We start from the raw sequence: 19,445 nt of genomic DNA on the forward strand, positions 1-19,445 counted from the left end.
ACAGAATGAATGCAGTTCATTTCAACTATTCCCTGAAAAACAGCAAGGTTCATAGTAAGCTGCATAATGAAATGGTATTATACCATTTTATAATACATAATAAAAGCATTATGAACATCTGATACCTTCTTAATAAGTGACCAGAGTGGTAACGAAGGCAGAAAAAAATATTCCTTTCTTGAGGAGGCAAATTAAGACAGAAGTAAGAAAGTAAAGATAACTTCTTCCAAAATTTTGGAATATTATGTATAAAAATAATTTTTATAGCTTTATTATAGTTTATTGTCCTGACTCGAGCCATTAAAATGTGACATTTATGTATATGCACATTTCTCAGGGTTGTATGAACAGTCAGGTCATCATCCTGAATAACAGGTTATTCAGCCTCACAGCAATCATGCCTGTACAAGAGAGATTAAATTTTTGTGCACATAGCTTTGTTGCATTAATATTAGCCTAAATTTCTTGCTGTAGAGGACTGAGGTGATGTCTAAACCATAAAGCTCTTCTGGCAAGATAATTACAGCTTTTACACATTGCACTGGGAGGACAGAGGTTCTTGCTGAACTGTCTTTGCTATTGCCAAGTGCCCTCCCCTTCAAAGTCCATTTTGCCAAGGGTATGGTATACACAGAAATAGTATACACACTACCTATAGACCCAAGCAACTCTTTTGGGGTATCCTTCAGTGTACACAATGGGGCTCAGGTTCAAATTCTTGTAATTCCATTTCTCCCCCCCCCCTTTATATTTTCCCCATTTGTTGACACTCACGTTTACTGTTTCTGATTTTTCAGAATGCCTTTTATGTCCAATCTCTCAATCAGAAAGAGTCCCCCGGGGAGATGAGCAGCATGCCAGAGCCTGCTCAGAGAGAAAAACTCCCTGCAGACCCAGGGAGTCAGTGGAGCTGTGGCAGACACCACGTGGACTGGCTGATGGTGGCAATGCATCAAAAAGGGCAAGAAGTCCTGAGTATTTGATGATGATTAGCACTGCATAAAAGAGCAGCAGGAAGCCAGTGTTGAAGAATGTGCCCCATTATACTGCAGTACAAACCCAGGCAAATCATCACTGACCTCAAATTTCACAAAATGGTGACATGTCCTCTGTCACAGAGTCACTGGTGACAGCAGATGGAGGTGGTAATTTGCCAGCCCTAAGCCCAGGTGCTGATTGACTGAGGACAAGAAGGACCAGGGAGTTTACAGCAGATGTGCTCCTTCCTTCAGCTCTGTTACATGCGCTCAGTCTGCTCTGGCTAAGCAGGATATCATCACAGCAGGACTGATGCACAGACTTCTTTTTTTTTATATCCAAAATTTGGCTCTGTCTGCCCAAGATAATTATTGAAGGGTAACAAGCTTGGGCCTTTACAAGTCCAGTATGGGAAGAGAAATTCAGTGAGTTGGCAACAGGAATGACAGGCAGAGTTGAAATAATGGGACATCTGAATTTTGGAAGAGGCAAAAGCGTGGTGGGTCACTCAATTTCACTCACCATGTTGTACCTCTGAGTACATAGGAACACAGGAACAGCTACATTGGCTCAGATAAAAGGTCCAGCTAGCCTAATGCTTTTCTGACAGTGGCAAGAAACAAGTGCTGAGAGAAGATAAAAGAGACAAAGCAAGTGGTGGCACTTCTCCAGAACACCCTCCTAGCCTCAAGACTTCCTGTGTTGGAGGCTTTCCAATTGAATTTCATAGCTTTTGATGAATTCCTTTTCCAGTAATCTGTGTTGTTTCCCTATAAACACTGTAAAAACTCAATATCTACCTCAAGTTGTGGTAAAAAATACTACTTTTTTTTTTTGAAGTTGTCTATAGAACTACATTAATGAGTTTTCTTTGAGCAGATAGCTAATTTAAACTAATGGTCATTGTATTTTATACTGAAGGAGACAGCAGCAAACTCCTGGCTACTGTTTCATGGCCATAGAGGACCCCATTGTCTTCTATGATAGCAGTCAGGCTGGTGCCATGTGGGTACTTCATGAAGAACATGGGGAAGATATGTGATGCTGCAGCCCTATAAATATAAAATCTTTCCAGCAAAACCAATAGGAATACAATTCTGGGACCTACATTTGTGGATTTAAGAGCTTCTAAAAGAGCTACTAAATGCTTCACTGCCTAGCAATAGAGAGCCATTTGCCTTTTTTCTGAAGAGGGACAACAAAGATGTTGAATGTACCCAACAGAATGAGAAATCCTGGCAATGACTCATGGCTGTAGCCTGAATTGCAATGAGTAAAGTTTCTTCTTGTTGCTACCATATATTTTGTTTTTCATAATATTCATGGATGGAGGAGTGAAGTTTAAGGACTGTTGACTCTGAATAACCTGGCACAATCAGAAGAGCTCAGCAAGGCTGTAAAGAGCCCTTTCACAGTCAGTCAGAATTGCACAGCATGCTGCTTTTGTCTGATTGTTTGAACAGTTGGCTTGGGCTTGGATTTTTCATAACATGTAAATGCCTGTTATGAATAGGGCAGAGGAGATGCTAGAGCTTGTAAATATCTACAAATAGGAATGTCCTACTCATCACAATTTGAAAGCAGTTACATCAAATCATGATGAAAAAGGTGCAAACAGCAATTTATGCTTTTTTCTTAAAATTTAGTCACACAAAGACGTGTGTGAAGTGTTTTCTGACACATCCTGTATTTTTTTTCCCACAGGCCAGTGTATGTTTCCTTCTAGCTATTTGTTTTGCCCATAGAAGTCTTGCTACACACTTCCTAGACTTCCCACAGCTTTCACCATTCATCTGATATTTGCCTTGTACCTTCTGCTTCTTCCCCATTGTGTCAGGCACTCCTATCCATCCCTAATATTGTGGTTGACAGGTGCTGCAGGTGTAAGCTGCCTTGTTTTTCCCAGTTTCCTTGTTCTAGACAAGGCCAGTTACCAAGGGGCTCTGAATGTGAAGCACCAAGCAGGAACACCAAATAAAATGCCAAGTGAGCAAAAATAAAACCACCTTGGTGAGAATTTTAAAAGGATTTGCTTCAGGCCTCCCACATTCGAGGCATCACAAATGTGAAGACATCCCTGACAGCCTTCATCAGAGATGTCTGTGGCAAAAGAGAGGATTCCCATGGTCACAGAAGACACCTGGGCACTGTATTACTGGAACTGAATTAGGCAGAGGTGAGCACTGACTGCTGCTTGCAGTCATCCTGTTCATGACCTGAGCGTGGGCTCTTGCCGTAGGTTCTGTGCAGCCTTGTTCACCCCATACCAATGTATTTTAAAGTCTTCCTAGTTATCTGAAGTGTTAATGTCCCTTTCCCTCTACTGAATAAGTTCATTATTACTGGGCACTGCCAGGAATCTTTCCTTGGTCAGAAGTATAAGCACAAAATGGAATAACTCCCCATGCTGCAGATCACGACTGACCCCCCATGCTGTGCCTTGTATTAGGAATATTTTTTTGTGTTACAATGGCACGAATATTTCAAGCATTTCTTGATTTTCTTTCTGTGAAAACTAGATATAATAGAAAAACAATCACATCAACACTGGCCTCCCATGGTTTAGAAACTGGGTGGCAAATACTGGAAACAATTAGCACATCAACATTTTTGCATTTGTTTTACATAATGCCCACAGTAAAATGTGCCAGTTTGGGACTGTTGTTCAGATAGGCAGAAATCTTGCCACTGGTAGCTATATCAACAAACAGCAACAATACCACAGATGCTTTTACATAATTAGGATAATTTGGTTTATTTATTAAAACACATGTTTTTTCTTATTAGATGGGGAGAACATTCATGTTACCTTAAGTTACTAAACCCTTGTTAATCTGAAGCTACCCTCTCAGTCATCATCAAACATGTAACTGTCTACCACAATTTCACTGAAGTAGGTGCTAAACCAAGACTTTGGTAACCCCAAGTACTATTATTTTCAGCTTCTGCACTCCTCCATCTCCTCAATCCAGTTTCACGATGGGCTCCTTTGCTTTCCTGCCTCTTTCTAATGCAACAACCCAGTGCTTGGCCTTCTTCCTCCTGCTTGCTGATGCAGGGATTCACCACCCAGCCTGATCTCCAAGTTACAAGTATGTCAGACAGCACACAGCCAAGGAGATGAGGCAGGGAAAAGGACTGCCAGGGGAAATTAAATAAAATTGGAATTTATCCATCTTTAGAAAATGCTGCAAAGCCTCTTCATCTCTATCACTCCAAAGAATTTTTTGTGGCTATAGTTTCTCTTACTGTGTGCCCTCCTACATATCTCAAAAAAAACACAGTAAAAATAAATACAAGCAAAAATAATGGAATCAATAAATTTACTGGAAAAAGAAAGCAGAAATGGGCTCACCAAGGAAGAAGAGAAGCTCATTAAGCTCATTAGGAACACTGCAATTAAGAAGAGATTTTACACAGAAGGTGCTCCACAGTGTGACATTGCAAAATCCCAAGAAAAACCAGATAGAGAGAGGAGATGAGATTTTAAAGCATAACCAAGATAGCTGCTATATAGAAGAAAAAATATCAAAGCTGTCTGTACATTTTTTTGACCTGATACAGGTATCAGTTCAAAACATTCTCATTCCTTTGAATTTAGTGAAATAATACTATTTAAAACAGCTTAGTGTGAGCCTATCTGCCCCTTTTGCTATATGTGAATGATTAAAAAAAGAGTAAGGGGGCTGTTTACTGATAAAATTAAAAATGAACCATATGTTCTAGAAAAAGTCAAATGGGACAATACATGTGCTGTTTCCCTGTGTGGCTACATGTCCAACCTTTCCTGAGACAGACAGTGCCGTATCAGTCTTTGCAAAGGGGCTTCTGTCAGTGTATGATGTTGTAATGAGATTTTACCACAGGAAAAAGAAAGGCAAATGAGAATCCTTTGGAATTTTTTGCATGCACACACATACAAACTAATTTTGGAAATCATCTACTTTTTGATCCAAACATCCCTAGGCTTTATGAACAGGGCTCCTATTTCAGGAGTACCTGCACTCCATTTTCTTTTCCACAACATACATTATTTTTTCCATTATTAAGTATTAGGCTGTGACAAGAAATCCAACAGCATCCAACAGAGCTTGATTTTGCTTCCTTTCAAAATCTGTATTTAGAACTTCGTTAAGAAGAGAGCCTTAGTTTTACTTGTTAGCTTTGTAATTTTGACTGTCAACTGGGGTGACTTTCTGATGCTCAGCACTGGCATCTCCTGGCATCAGAACACTTCACTGATACAAGTGCACATTAAAACTCACTCATTTGGAGTTCCTCCCTCTTCTCTCCCCTTCCCACAGAGTGATAAAGAGGCATAATCTTCTCCTGGGCTCTGCATGATCTTCTCTTACCTCCTTCACTGTGTTCCACATAATGAAAGTGACAACACAGGGTGGCTTTTTGCCCCTTTCCACATTGCTTTCAAATTAGTTAATGTCCTAAGCTTTGAATGTTTAGAAGGATTTTAATTTTTACTTGGCAATTTTAGTTTGCATACATCATTTTAATCTTTTTCTTGGGATATATATTTTTAGAGCAGTGACCTTTTGGATGTATGATTCATGTTGATTTAATTTTTTCCAGCTGGTACATTTTCACTTATCTGTTACAAATGCAATGAAACTGATACTTTTGCAATTAAACCAGCCATTACACACCTGTGCTCCCATTTTAATTTTATCTTTTTGTTGGCAATAAATAGATTTTCTTTTCTTCTATTTTCTATTTTTACCTAGAAAGTATGTAATAACCTTTCAGGAAAAAAAGATCATAAATAAAAAGCCCAAGCACCTCTATACTACTAATGCCACCTGTCATGGGCCAGGAGCTATTCCAGACCAGATAATGCTATTTGATTTATCATGGCACTATTAAAAGTCAAGCGCACCTTTTATTTCTTATTGCAAGTAAAAAGTAGACTAAATATTTTGTGCATCCATCTGACTGCACTAAGCTCTGCAAAAATGTTTCTGTGATTCCTTAGGTAAACTACATGCAAGCGGTTATTAGGCCCATTCTCTAAAATCCTAACAAATATGTCCATCAGCAGCTGAGCACACAACTACATCAGTGTCACAGCATGTTATTTGTCCACTAAGGAGCAGACCTGAGTTTTTATTTGGTTTCTTTCACAGGAGCTATACAGGACCAAAGAGCACTTTCATGGTTATACGACTAGGTGTGTGTACTTTCTGCATTCTTATTTTGTCAGGAGAAAAATGGCATCTTGCCATCTCCAACCCTGGGCCCTCTCGTTGAAATTCTCCTCTTCCCCTAAAAATCCCACGCAAGTACAGAGACTCACTCACAGTTTGGCAATTTGATTCACCCTTAATCTTTGAAGGAAGGACAGGCTCCACTTTCATTTTACCTCTGTACTCAGAAAGACACCTCAATACTCATTCATTTTCTGCGTAAGAGGGAAAGTTATAAATATTATAACTATTTATTAGTTATAAATAGTAGCCTGAAAAAAAAATTAAGAAAAACGCTGTGACAGGACTCTGAAAATTAAGGCTTTGGAAAAAAAATAAATAAAAAAAAACACGGGGCCTCTTGATTCACTTACAAAGGCAACAGCAAACTTCACAATCATATTAAATGCAAAATGTTAGGGGAGAAAAGCAGTTGGAGAAGTTTTAAAACTCTGATCCTCGTTACCTTCTTGATGCAATCTGCAGCAAGTAGTAAAACGCATAAGGAAGTAGTGAGCCAAGGTACCAATCAAAATAGGCACAGATATTGTTGATATAATCTTAGAAACTGGCACTTAGATGTGTTTTAACATTTCTTTTTGCAATTATATTAACAGTGTTCTATATACCAGATTTATTTTAATGTTCTCCTGAGTGCAATGCTCTTAATGGTTTGAGTTTCTCATAAGCCATTCCTGTCTGACATACTTAGGTTGTCTATTACTGATGCTATGTGCTGTATAAATCCAAGAAGATTAAAGTACAGATGCCCATTTCAAGGATGACATAAATTGTGTATCTTTTTGGAGGACAATGGTATTTAATAGTTTTACTAGTCCATGGGGCTGAGTATAAATGTACAAAGAAGTGTTGATATTATTTTCTGTAAAATGCTATTAGGAGCTAGCTCTATAAATCAAAAAGTAATCAAGAAATACTCTGTAACTGAAAACAAAATGATCACCTGGCTGTTGTTTGGTAGGATGCTATTATTTGTTATAATTTAATTTTTTATGAAAATATTGCACACTCACTCAGTTTTTATGTGCCTTATCAGGATAATGCTAATTCTGGAAATTTTTAGCTACTTTTTAATAGCCAAATAGCCAGGATGTTGAAATAGATGGACCTTTTATATAAACTGGTAGTCAAAAAAATTTCATTACCTCACCTGCACTAAATGGACAGTGATGAAGAGTGTGCAACTGGTGAATTATTAGAATTTACAAGAGTAGCTGGATCACAGCTGAAGTCTGTTGTGCCTTAACACACATTTGGTCCATTGTATAGATCCAGTATTCAGTTTTGCCAGTATAAAAAGACTTGTATTAAACAAAAATCATTTTTTTTAAAGAGTTGGACAGGTTGTTCAATTTCTCACTCTAAATCTAGAAAACTAGCTGGTTTACCTGTAGGAATATTTTAAAGACTGATGTGCTTATTCCTTCCAAGCCCAGCATGTATTGCTCAAGAACACTCTGGGGAGAAATACAATTTCTAAATATACTGCATGGCATTATCTTGTGTGACAGGTGGACAGAAAGTCAATTACCACAGTTGCTTACCTTAAAGATTTGAGAAGGGTTTTGTTTTTTTTTTTTGCGTGTGTGTTTCATTAGTGGAAGTGCTGTGAAGAGTTTTGAGGGATTTGATTTTTATAACAAAAGGCAAGTTAAAAAGTGGTTACAAATTTGGAAAGGCAGCAGCATCAAGTCCAATGTCTCTGATTAATCATACGAAGGCATGACCTCCAAAACCTCTGTCTGAACTTCAGTTCCCAGAAGAAAAGCAAAGCCCCATGGCAAAATCTTCAAAAGTAATAAGCCTTGGGAAGCACATGGTTTGCTGAAAAATGAAAATACGCTGTGTGGAAGAGCAAAGCAACAGAGAAAGAGCTGTCTGTAAAGGCAAATGCTCTGTTCTTAGGTTCACACATTCTCAGTAGCACTCTCTGAGTGCGTAAATTTGTCAAAAAGCAGAAAGACAGCACTTTTTGGGACTTTGCTGATTAGTAAGAACAGTCTTACTATTTCACACAGGTAGAGTTCCTGTGCATCAGCTGCACGTTGTCTTCCCAAAGAAACTGCAATTCTAATCCTCTATTTTAAAAAGCAAAAAACACTGAAGCATTTACAACTTGCACAGATGTAGTTTCTTGGTGAAGCACAACTAATTATCAGTGATGGGACAGTAAGCAGAGAGGGTGTGTCAGTACCACCCTTTATTACAGGTTATTGGAAAAATTGATGAAAAGATCCCTCCATTGTGTTTTAAGTGCTCAACTCTTCCCAAACTTCATTTTCTTAAGAAAACCTTTGCTAAACCTCACAGAAAAATGACAAGATGCCATTTAGTGCTTAAAGGTTTCTTTCACTTACTAGGATCCCTGCTTTCTGGCAATAACTCTGGAAACACTCTGTTGTCAGAGTTAATGAAAAAAGGAATGTTTGCTTAGACCCTGGGTATGTTTTCATAGCAGCTGTATAACACTAAGTAGTCCCTTTCATGTGCAGGACCAAGATTTTACAATTTAGTTCCTTTCTTAGTCTGATTACCATCTCTAACTGAAAAAACAACAGTATTATATTTTATTCAAAGTCTTTATCCCAAATCCTGGCAGAATGTTTACCCAGGCATTTACCATAAAATTAAGGCTAGCAGAATCCACATAATTTAAACTTCACTCTTCTCAGCCTATGACAGCAATTGTCTGCCAAGAACTTGAATCTTAGAAGTGTGTATATCCCACCAGTCCTCCTTAATAGACTGCACATTTCATCATCACCTCAAGATAATTTCGGAGACTGCAGACATCACAAGAAACTTTAGCACATCATTATATCTCTTCTCACTCCATTAAAAGAGTAGAGAAAGGATCTGGATATCTGAAACCTGGTTTCTAAGTAGAAATGTCTACGCTTCAAAAATATATTCTACCATTGCAATTTATTTTTTTTATGAAAGTAGGGGTTACAAAGTAATTAAAGGAGATCCAATAAAATGGATTTAAGTACTGCATCTGAGTTCAACACACTTGGATGATTCCCCATGGAACATGTTATGTTTTTTGTCCCATGTGAAAGGAAGCCAAAGCTAATTATAGACCATAGTACTGGGCAAGCAAATAAATCAGGCTTTGCACTGCTGAAATCTCACATCTGCAAATTAACAGCTATGGCTCTGTTAGTGTAGGCTCTTCTGTTACAACAAACGATCCCAATGTAAGTGGAATTGTTTATGTTAGGAGATGACATCCAGAAGGAAATGTCCACCTCACAAGAATTCACAGCCATGGGCTAAATCACCATGCATAAAAAAGTGCATTATAAGGAGTGCATTAGCTCAGTGTATAACACTTTGCAAAATCCCACATGGTGTCTGTGAAAAACTTCTACTTACAACATGATTTCAGCAGGGGAAATAAAATCCCAAACCCTGAGGTTGACATACTATTATATCCTTTATAGAATATGAGTAGTGTAATGTGCATTCAATAATCAGTATACACAGGGATCACACAAAATAGTTATGTACACGATTGTGTGTGTGTGTGTGTACAAGAGAGAGAGAAACAAAGACACTGGGGAAAGAAATGCAAATAGTCTTCCAAACAGAAACTTCCCCAGAAGATATCACAAAAAATTCCCATGTGACTCACACTGTTATGAAAGCCTATACACCCACTGCACACCCAAGAACCTGTATGTAGCATAGAAATGACACAGTCACCTCTGTATGAGCAAGCTGGGCTGATTAGCAGATTATTTGAATATTCACATTGAAAGATTAGTTTAAGCACTCACATTGACCACAGCTTGCATGGTTCATCCACTTGGAAAAAAAATGGTGTCTACATTTTTTTCTGTTTGTTAGCTGTAAGCGTTTCAGACAGAAGTGGAAAAACACTACAATATCAAAAAGCATCCAAATTGGTGTGGAGACAGTTTTTCAGGCTAACTACTGTATATATATATTTTATGTTTATATATATTTATTTATATGCATTTAATGTTCAATGCAGGACTTTCCTGTAAGGCTCATTTTTCTGAATTTAGAAGGTAGATAATATTTACTGGCTGCTAAATTCACTTGGCTGTTTGTAAGAACCAATCAATAATGGCAACATCACCCTCTGAACATGTAAAATCCTCTATAATGTCACCAACACTATTATTGAAGGGAGGAAAAGACACCACCTGAAAAGAAAATTGCTCCAGTTTGTTTTTCACTCCCCACTATGAAGAACTGGAGCTCAAATTATAATATTAACTTTCCCTATTTTTTTCTGCCTACTTGACTTTATCTCTTGAGAGTACGTAGGGTGGCACCCTAACTTTGAGAGATGATTCTCATTACAAGACATTAAAGCATTACTTCAGCTTTTTTCAAACTAATGCATTTTGCCTCAAGTCAAAAGGACAAAACTCAACCACCCCACCCTTCCACTTGCGGTCACACTCAGGTGCCTCATCTCAAAGATTTTCATAGCTAAATATCTTTCTAGTTGGTTGGGTTTTGGTTATTCACTTGGCTGCAGCACAGGGTAGCTTTCTCTAGCAGCATAGCTCCTAGTTTAGCAAAGCTCAGCTGCTAAATCCATGTGCAGGGTTATCAGCAGGATTTGTACAAGATGCGCAGTCTCAGTTGCTTCAGTTGTTTTATCTGTATTAGGTAAGATTCGAGCCAGCTAAGATGGCAAGCAGAGGATGCACTGAACTGTGTAAGGGCTCATTTGACGTGGGAGTGACTTTCATGGCTCACTTTGCAACTTTGCTGTGCTAAATCCAGGAAAGCCACTCACTACACAGCACTAAGCCTCAGAAAAAAACCAGAACTCAATACCTGAAGAGCATGTTCTTGTTAAGATTGATACAGTGGTAGACAATTAGAAAGAATTAGAAAAAACCTCAGTGTTTCCTATGCTTTTCCCTTTCGAGGATCATTCAATCTTGCAGCTAAAACCAGCAGTGCAGAATTAGGCCACCACTGAAATCTTTAAATATCTCAAATGCATACATTAGCATAAATGAAAGCTACTGCCTTCTATTCCACTGAATCCAGTTTCTTAAGAGTGTACAACAAACATTGGATTGCTGGAGATTTTCCTCTTTCTTTGAGTAAGACAGAGGCTGACTGGATTGTATGAAAAACAGAAAAAAAACCAACCTTCGAAAGGACCTTCTTCCAGCAGCTGGCCACAGAAATTAGAACAAGACATTTGAAGGAAACAGATTGGGTTTGGCAGAATCCCACTGAATTTCTAGGATCCTTTGGTGATTTTGGAGAGAAAATGAGACACCAAAACTATCAAGTACTAGAGCAAATCCCATTAGCTCTGTAGCAGGCACTCCTGTGCAGTAAGACCCCAGCATCTGTCAGTGCTGCCACTGCTCAAGAGACAGCATGAAGTCAACTGAGTTTCATATCAGCAGAGCTTGAGATTCCTGAGATGATTTAGAAATGCAGTTGGCATATTTTATTTGAATTATGAGGTAAACAACTGTGTTTAGTAAGAAAAACAACAAACAAACAGAAGAAACCGAAGAGAAAAAGAGGCAACAAGCTTGTCTGAGAACAAAACTGCATAATCCATTTAGCAGTTTACTGCAATGCAAATGGGTCTCACATCTTTGGCAAAAAGATTTTTTATTAAACGTTTCAACTTTGAAACATCGCATAAAAAGATCAGCATGCAATTACTACCTCATCTTGATCTGTTTTCTATTATCCTTCTACAGGAAAACAAAATGTTTTGATACAAGACAACATGCAGTTCCCAGCTATATTTTGTCATGAAACAGCTTTCATAGATTACAGCTCTACTATCAAGAAAAGATTCTCGGCAGCTGGGTAAATAAATTGTGCTTTGTTGATGCTCCCTGTTAATTTTGCATCTAAAGCTTGCCAACATTATAGAACTATAAAGCTTCAGAAAATGCCATTGGTGCGAAAAGCAGTTGCTACACTATGGATAATTCATAAGCAACAGATTAAAAGGATCATGCTGTTATGAAGTATTCCAGATCTGGTTTTGAAACATGGGGACTGATGATTAAGTAGGTAGGTAGGCATTCAGGTACTTAGATATAAATTTTAGAATAAATGTATTTATGGGCTTACTACCAGGTAGCAAGTAGTTTTAAATCCATTTTTTCTAAATAACATGTTTTAGCCTCAGTAAAGTATAGCTTCATCATCAGCCACTGTTACTTTAAAGGTACAAGAACTGAAAATAAGAAAGAAATCTGAAATGGTGATGAAAGCTCACATTACAAATGGACTTCTAGATATGGCCTTTGGTTTTAAAATACCGTTTTCAAGTATTTAATCTTTGCTTTAAAGCCTTCAGTGCATTGGCTTTGTACCTAGAAATGTTTGCATGCACCTCAGACATTTAGAAGTTTCTGCATGGCATAAAGTATTGCTGACAAGGGATACCAGTGAATTTTCTTGAGAAATGGAAACAGATCAGCTGTTAACGTGATTCCAAGTGTTGAAGCTGAATTGGTCTCCTTCCCACTTCCCCCAAAAGCCTCAGCAGAGCTGTGCAGCTGAAAATGCAGCTGGCAACAGCTAATTCAAATCAATACATGCATGAGAATGCACTTAGAGGAGGCACCATCCCTTTCCTGAAGAGCCACAGAATCACCAGGGTTGGAAAAGGCCTCTAAGACCATGGAGTCCAAATGTCCACCCTGCAGCCCCTAACCATTAAAGCATCCACTGCAGCTCTTCACCTGCCCATCTTTGGAGCACCTCCAGGGATGGTGCCCCCACCACCTCCCTGGGCAGCCTGTTCCGATGCTTCACCACTCTTTCTGTGAAGAAGTTTTTCCTAATATCTAACCTGAACCTCTCCTGGTGGAGCTGTACCCCATTTCCTCTTGTCCTATCACTGGTCACAAGAGAGAAGAGGCCAGTGTCTGTCTCACTACCACCTCCTTTGATGTAGTTGTTGTTGTAGAGAGCAATGAGGTCTCCCCTCAGCCTCCTCTAAGCTGAACAGCCCCAGCGCCCTCAGCCTCTCCTCACCAGACCTGTTCTCCAGACCCCTGATCACCTTGGGTGCCCTTCTCTGCACCCTCTCCAGCACCCTGATGTCCTTCTCATACTGTAGTGCCCAGAGCTGCACACAGTACCTGAGGTCTGGCCTCACTGAAGCAGAGTACAGGGGCAGGATCACCTCCCTGGTTCTGCTGGTCATCCTGTTCCTGATGCAGGCCAGGATGGAATTGGCCCTCTTGGCCACATGGGCACACTGCTGGCTCATGTTCAGCAGGTCTCCATCAACACCCCCAGGTCCCTCTCTGCTGGGCAGCTCTCCGGCCTCTCCTCCCCAAGCCTGTAGCCCTGCTGGGGGCTGTTGTGGCTGCAGGCCTTGTTGAAACTCTTGCAGTTGGCCACTGCCCATGGATCGAGCCTGTCCAGGTCCCTCTGCAGAGCTTCCCTACCCTCAGCCAGATCCACCCAACTTAGCATCATCTGCAAGTTTACTGAGGGTGCACTCTATCCCTTCATCCAAATCATCAATAAAGATGTTAAACAGGAGTGGTCCTGGCACTGAGTCCTGGGCAACACCACTTGTGACCAGCCGCTGGATTTAACTCCACTTGGAGCAGCCCTTTGGACCCAGCCTTCCAACCATTTTTTAAAAATCCAGCAGAACACATGAATTTCCAAGCCACACAGAGTACACAGTCAAAAATACTCTGAGACAAGGAGCTCAGCTCAGCACCTTCTACCTGCTCTGTGCTGCTTTCCACACCACCATGTGCAGCCTGGCTCTCTTCTGCACTAAGATGCTGCTTCTATCTCCCTTTGTGCCTTCTGCCCTCCACCAGAGCCTATCTTAAGAGAGATTTGGCACTAAGACCCTCTCCCACCCTCCATGAATTTCTGGCACACCCATTAACTTTCATTTGCAGTTTTCCTCTAATGAAACAGGCTGAAGAGCCCTAGCACAGAGAAGCTGGTGTAGGGCAGCTTTTGATAATCCCCTAACCAATGACTAACCAATTTGAAAAAGGAATAGTAAATGGAAAGAAAGATTGAAGCACAGATTCAGTCTGATTTACTGTTAAACTGAAGCTGAGTAATCTTAGCAGCTGCAAAATTTCAAATCAGTTGCAGGGACTATAAACTAAGTCAAAGACGGAAGGAAGGAAACATGGAGAAGAAGAAAAGATGAATTGTTAAGCTTCTTTTGCAAACACGGACTTAGATTTAATGTTCCAGATTACTAGCTTGGATTATTTGATTCCAAGTGCTGGGGTTAATCAAATCTTTCCCTTAACAAGTCTGAATGAAATGTTCTTTCCATAGCCCTTGCAGAGATGACACAAAAGTACACCACAATATTAATAGTAGAGAAATTCAATATAGGCCTTAATCCAGAACAAAAATATCATAAAGTAGCATTGTCTCCATAGAAACTATACAAAATCTGAAGCTTGTATTTTGCAGGTCCCTCTGGTGTTACCACTGTAGAGCTGAGTCCACAGTCTCTGACGTGACCAGTGGACATGTGTTGGTTGGCCTGGCAAGGAGAAAAGCATATGTGCACTCCCTTAACATTGCTGTCTTTTAAAGATGAGGTTGAGTACAGTGTATCTGAAGCTAAGGAAATCAGGGCTCCCATCTAGAAGGTATTCAGTGATCTACCCATTTATATGCTAAATAAAAAATAGGAAATGCCCAACTGGATGCTCCAGTCATCTATTTATTTCTTTGGAAGCGAGCCTGATGTAGCTATATGTACATTGTAATAAATACATACCTCCTATGCATAAAATGTGAAATTCAGCAGCTCCTTTACTAAAAAAACCCACAAAGAGCAGCTGTTGGCAAGTGCTTAAACCTTTTATCAAGTATTTGTTGTTTAGATCCTCCTGCTTCTTGTGCAGTAGTACTTCTGACAGGTACAAACTTTCACTTACAATGTCTCAATTTTCTTCACTGGTTAAGGACACGTTACTAAAAATCAGAGATGTTTAGATACCCTCCAAAAATTGCAACACCATTGAATTTTTGCTTGTCTTTTTGTCACCAGCCCGTCTTCTGCATCTTATCTCTACACAGAGAAAACAGGAAGAATAATTCCTTCTTTCAGCAGCATAGCAGAAAGAACAGATAACTCCCTTGAAGATTAGGAGGCCCTCAGATACTGTAGCAGTTAGGTTCTTATGGGTATGCTGATAGACAAACCAAAACATTCAAAAGGTACAAAAATACATTATATGGTCAATTATAAATTCAAAACATTAAGCAATAGAGTCAGTGTGCTCCCAATGGGTTTTAGTTTCTCTGCACTTACTCAAATGAAGTAATCATACATCTTTACTTGCTATGTGCACTGCAAAGTTCTACCTTCATTAGGATAATGGTACCAAAATCCAACCTGGCAGCTCTATTTTACTTTAAATTTCGTGGCCCTAGTGTAACTAGAATAGCAACGAAAATTAAAGGAGCCAAGGGAGGAATCCAGGCATAAAGAGCAGGAGCAGACATTATTATTGTCAGTGAGAATTAGTCAGTCAATCTTTCTGACCACAAAGCAATTTAATTTGGCCTTTTATTGCATCCATTTTCTCTGATTAGTTTTAATGATGTCAGACTTCTTGTCCCTTGGGGCTGGAAGGCTGCAGGACATTGTCCAAGCCTTTAACCCAAGGCCCTGCATTTGCCTCTCCAGTGACCTTGGAGGTGGAAGCAGCTGCAGCCCTGACACTTTTCAGACATGCAGGTGATAATCTGAGAAGTGTTATTTCTCTCTCTGTGAAATGTGCCAGAACATTAAAGGTCTGAGTTACTGCTCAGCACTTAACAGCTGCTGGCTTTTCCTGACAGCATTAACACAATATTAGACATAGAGATATTTCGAGAGAGAGGTATGTTTAATGAAATTGCAGGTCTGCAAGGTTTCTATCAAAGGTGTTTATCCAAGCAGAGCTCAAATCTGCAAGACTTTAAAAGAAGAATTCATCTATATACAAAAGGTACCAGTAGCTTGAGTTATTTGCACTGAAAACGACTCCACTTGACTGAAAAGGTTTGCATTTTCTGACTCCCCTTACGGGAAGTCTAATCTGCTGTCACCAACACACACAAGCTTTGTCTGTATGAAAAACTCATTGTCTGTTATTATGACCAAGCACAACACCGAGACAGCTGTGTCTCCTTCCTGTGTGTTCCACTTCTATTCCTTAAAATCACACCTAGTACTATTAGCAACAACAAAAGGAACATTTAAAAAATAAAGCTTAAAATAACTTTTAAAAAAAGGAGACATTTGTCTTTTTCCTTCTTTTCCTTTTTGGTGATCTACCTCCATCTGCTGCTCTCAAGCCTAGTGCTCAAAATAAATAAACCAGTCAAGGATACATGTATTCTTCACAAAATGCTATATAAATTGTCAATATTAATTTATTCATCTTAATCACCCCCTTCTTTTTGCCCCATTTTTGAAATGTGTTCCTTCAACGTATCTGCTTACTCTTGTACACATTCAGTGCACCTAATTCAAGTTTCCAGGTAATATCCCCAATAACAAGAAACTAAGTGAAGCTTGCATACATCCTTATCCTAACAGCATCTTCTTTACCTACTTACAAATCAGGATCAAGCTGTAAAAGTGAGATGATGAATCTGATGACTCCAGGGATTTCCACCTGATTTCCACCATGACAGCACATTTTTCTGAATATTACCAAATTTGATGTATTAAGAATGCATAATTAACAACTTAGCCATTCTCTCCTAGGAACATGGTAGGAAACCACTGAATATAGTTCCAGTAATAGAAGAACTGCTATGTTTTCATATTATTAGCATTTCTACAGAACAAAAAAAAAGGTAAAAGTAAATTTTAAGCTGGTGCTGCAGTCTGATAGCTCTTCCTTCTTGTGTTCCCAGGTGTGGTTAAAACCATTATTTTTTGTAATCCATTGAGATATAATGCCTTTTTTCCATGTAGTGGGGACCAACCTGCTGAGTTAATCTACTGAAAGTTTCTTTTAAGAAAAATAAACAAAAACTGTATATTTTTATCCTGAATTTTTTTCCCACATAATTAATGTTAATAAATATTTAAATTGTCACCTAATTAAAGACTAAATCAGTACAAATGCAAAAGGAAAGTGGAAAAAGACATTAGCATCCTCAGTTTTGGTATTTCCTGACTCTTACCTGCTTAGCTGTTCAAAATAAGCATTAGTTTAATCACTGTTTTCTCTCAAGAAAACGAAATCTGATGGTCAAGAAAGACACCTAAATTTTAATTTCCAGAAGAGGCTTAGAGGTACAGAAAGATGTTTTTAGAAGAAGCAACACAAGCACTTCAGCTTTTGCAGGAGCAGCTGTGGAAAAATCCAGAGATACAGGCAGAGGATTGCCAATACAAATTAAGTTAATTAGTGTGAATTGTCAAAGCCTTCCCAGCTTTAGAAGGGAAGACTGACATTACCATGGTTTGAACAGATTATTCTCTAATACAGTATGACATTCACTCACAATAATACAGGTGAGGAGAACAAAAGGCTGAAGCACTATTTTGTGTTCCTCTGTTGTTGTGGGTGATGGTTTTTGCAGCTACTGCAGAGCTGGTTTGGGCATCTTTGGACTTCTAAGTGACTGAAGTGACACAGCACATACTGTGGGCTACAAACTCAACCTGGAACCCACCTACACAGCTTTTCCTGCACTTAGGCTGTGCTGAATGTGTTCCTAACACTGTGACAGTGCTCTTACCACCTAGGACAGCAAAGCTCAAGCCCAGCTCAGACATGTCTGTACTGGATAACTTGCAGTGAAGGCACCTGACTTCCCTGGAACATCCAACCCTAAAGGCAGAAAGTTGATTATATTTCTGGTTTTATTTCCAGACAAGTAAAAAACCCCAACAGTATAGGGGAGAATAGTCAGAGTCCTGAAGAATACAGCACAGTGTAATAGGTTATTTCATATGAACTGGGATGAAAAAGTGAGAAGAGTATTTTTTTGTTTGTGGTTCAAAATGACAAGGAGGGTGACTCACAGGTAGAAGTTCTCATTGTTGTTTAAAACTGAAGATATGACTTGACTTGTTGATTGTGTTACTCTGTTAAATCAGTATGTATGCAAAATTCAAACAAGATCCAGATGCACTCCTGGCCAAATGACCAATTGCCACTGATGTCAAGAATGGGAACTCACATTTATGAGCTGACACCCATGCAATCAACACTAAAAATCACTTTCTACAGGAATGTACATCACTTGGGCATTTTGCCATGCCAGTAAGTCTCCTTTCAAATAAAATTTTTGACTTAGGGAGAAATACCAAAGGAAGTGGAATACCATTTCTCTCCAGTAAGGGGTTTTGTATATTTTGACTCACAATGATCTACAGTATAAGATGGTAGAAGTTTCAATCTATGTGTCATTTGTTCCGAGGAAGTATTGAACACATTCTTACAAACTATAGCCACAGGAATACAGTGAACCACTTCTGGAAGCTCTTTATACACTTCTGGGCTGGCCATCTGAAAACCTCATCATATCTGACTGCTTTCTGAATGTAATGTTCTTTTTGCATATAGGAATTACACTGCACTGTGATGCTTCCTTTGAGATGGTTTACATTTAAGTTTCAGGGCATGGTAAAGATGGTCAGCAGAATTAAATGTTACCTCAAATTTTATTTTAGTCAGATCAGTATCATTGCTCAGATTATTTGTAGTGTTTTTCTAAATACTTGATCTATACTTGGTAGAGAAAGAGCAACTTCACCTTCAACAATGTATTTCCTTGTCCAGTTCATAATTGTGATATATTTACCAGTTATTAATTAGAAAGCAGATGTTAATGCTTATTTTCATGGCATAAAATCTACTTTTTGTCCTTAATAACCCTCAGTATTTGTTTTTTTTAAGAAAGTCTGTTAGAAACCCTTTATATTTATACTCAGAGCCCTACATTCATAGACACAAATCTTTTTCACCTCAATGGGTCTCGATGGAGTCTTTGCCTGAGGTAAGATTAGAAGATGCAGACCTGATATTCATGCATTGTGACAAAAACATCTTCACAAATTTTGAGTTCTTAAGTACTGACGATATTGATGTTATTTTTTTTCCTCCATATCCTACCAACTTAGTGCGTTGAATACTTAATCATACAGGTGTTATGAAGCCCTGTTTCCTGATTCACACGAATAATGTAATAAACAAAAGCGAATCTTCTTTCTTTTCTATATTGTATGCAAGGCTAGAAAATTCATCTAAATTAATAAAG

Source organism: Calypte anna, chromosome 4A (assembly GCF_003957555.1).
Source record: "Calypte anna isolate BGI_N300 chromosome 4A, bCalAnn1_v1.p, whole genome shotgun sequence".
Lineage (NCBI taxonomy): Eukaryota > Metazoa > Chordata > Aves > Apodiformes > Trochilidae > Calypte > Calypte anna.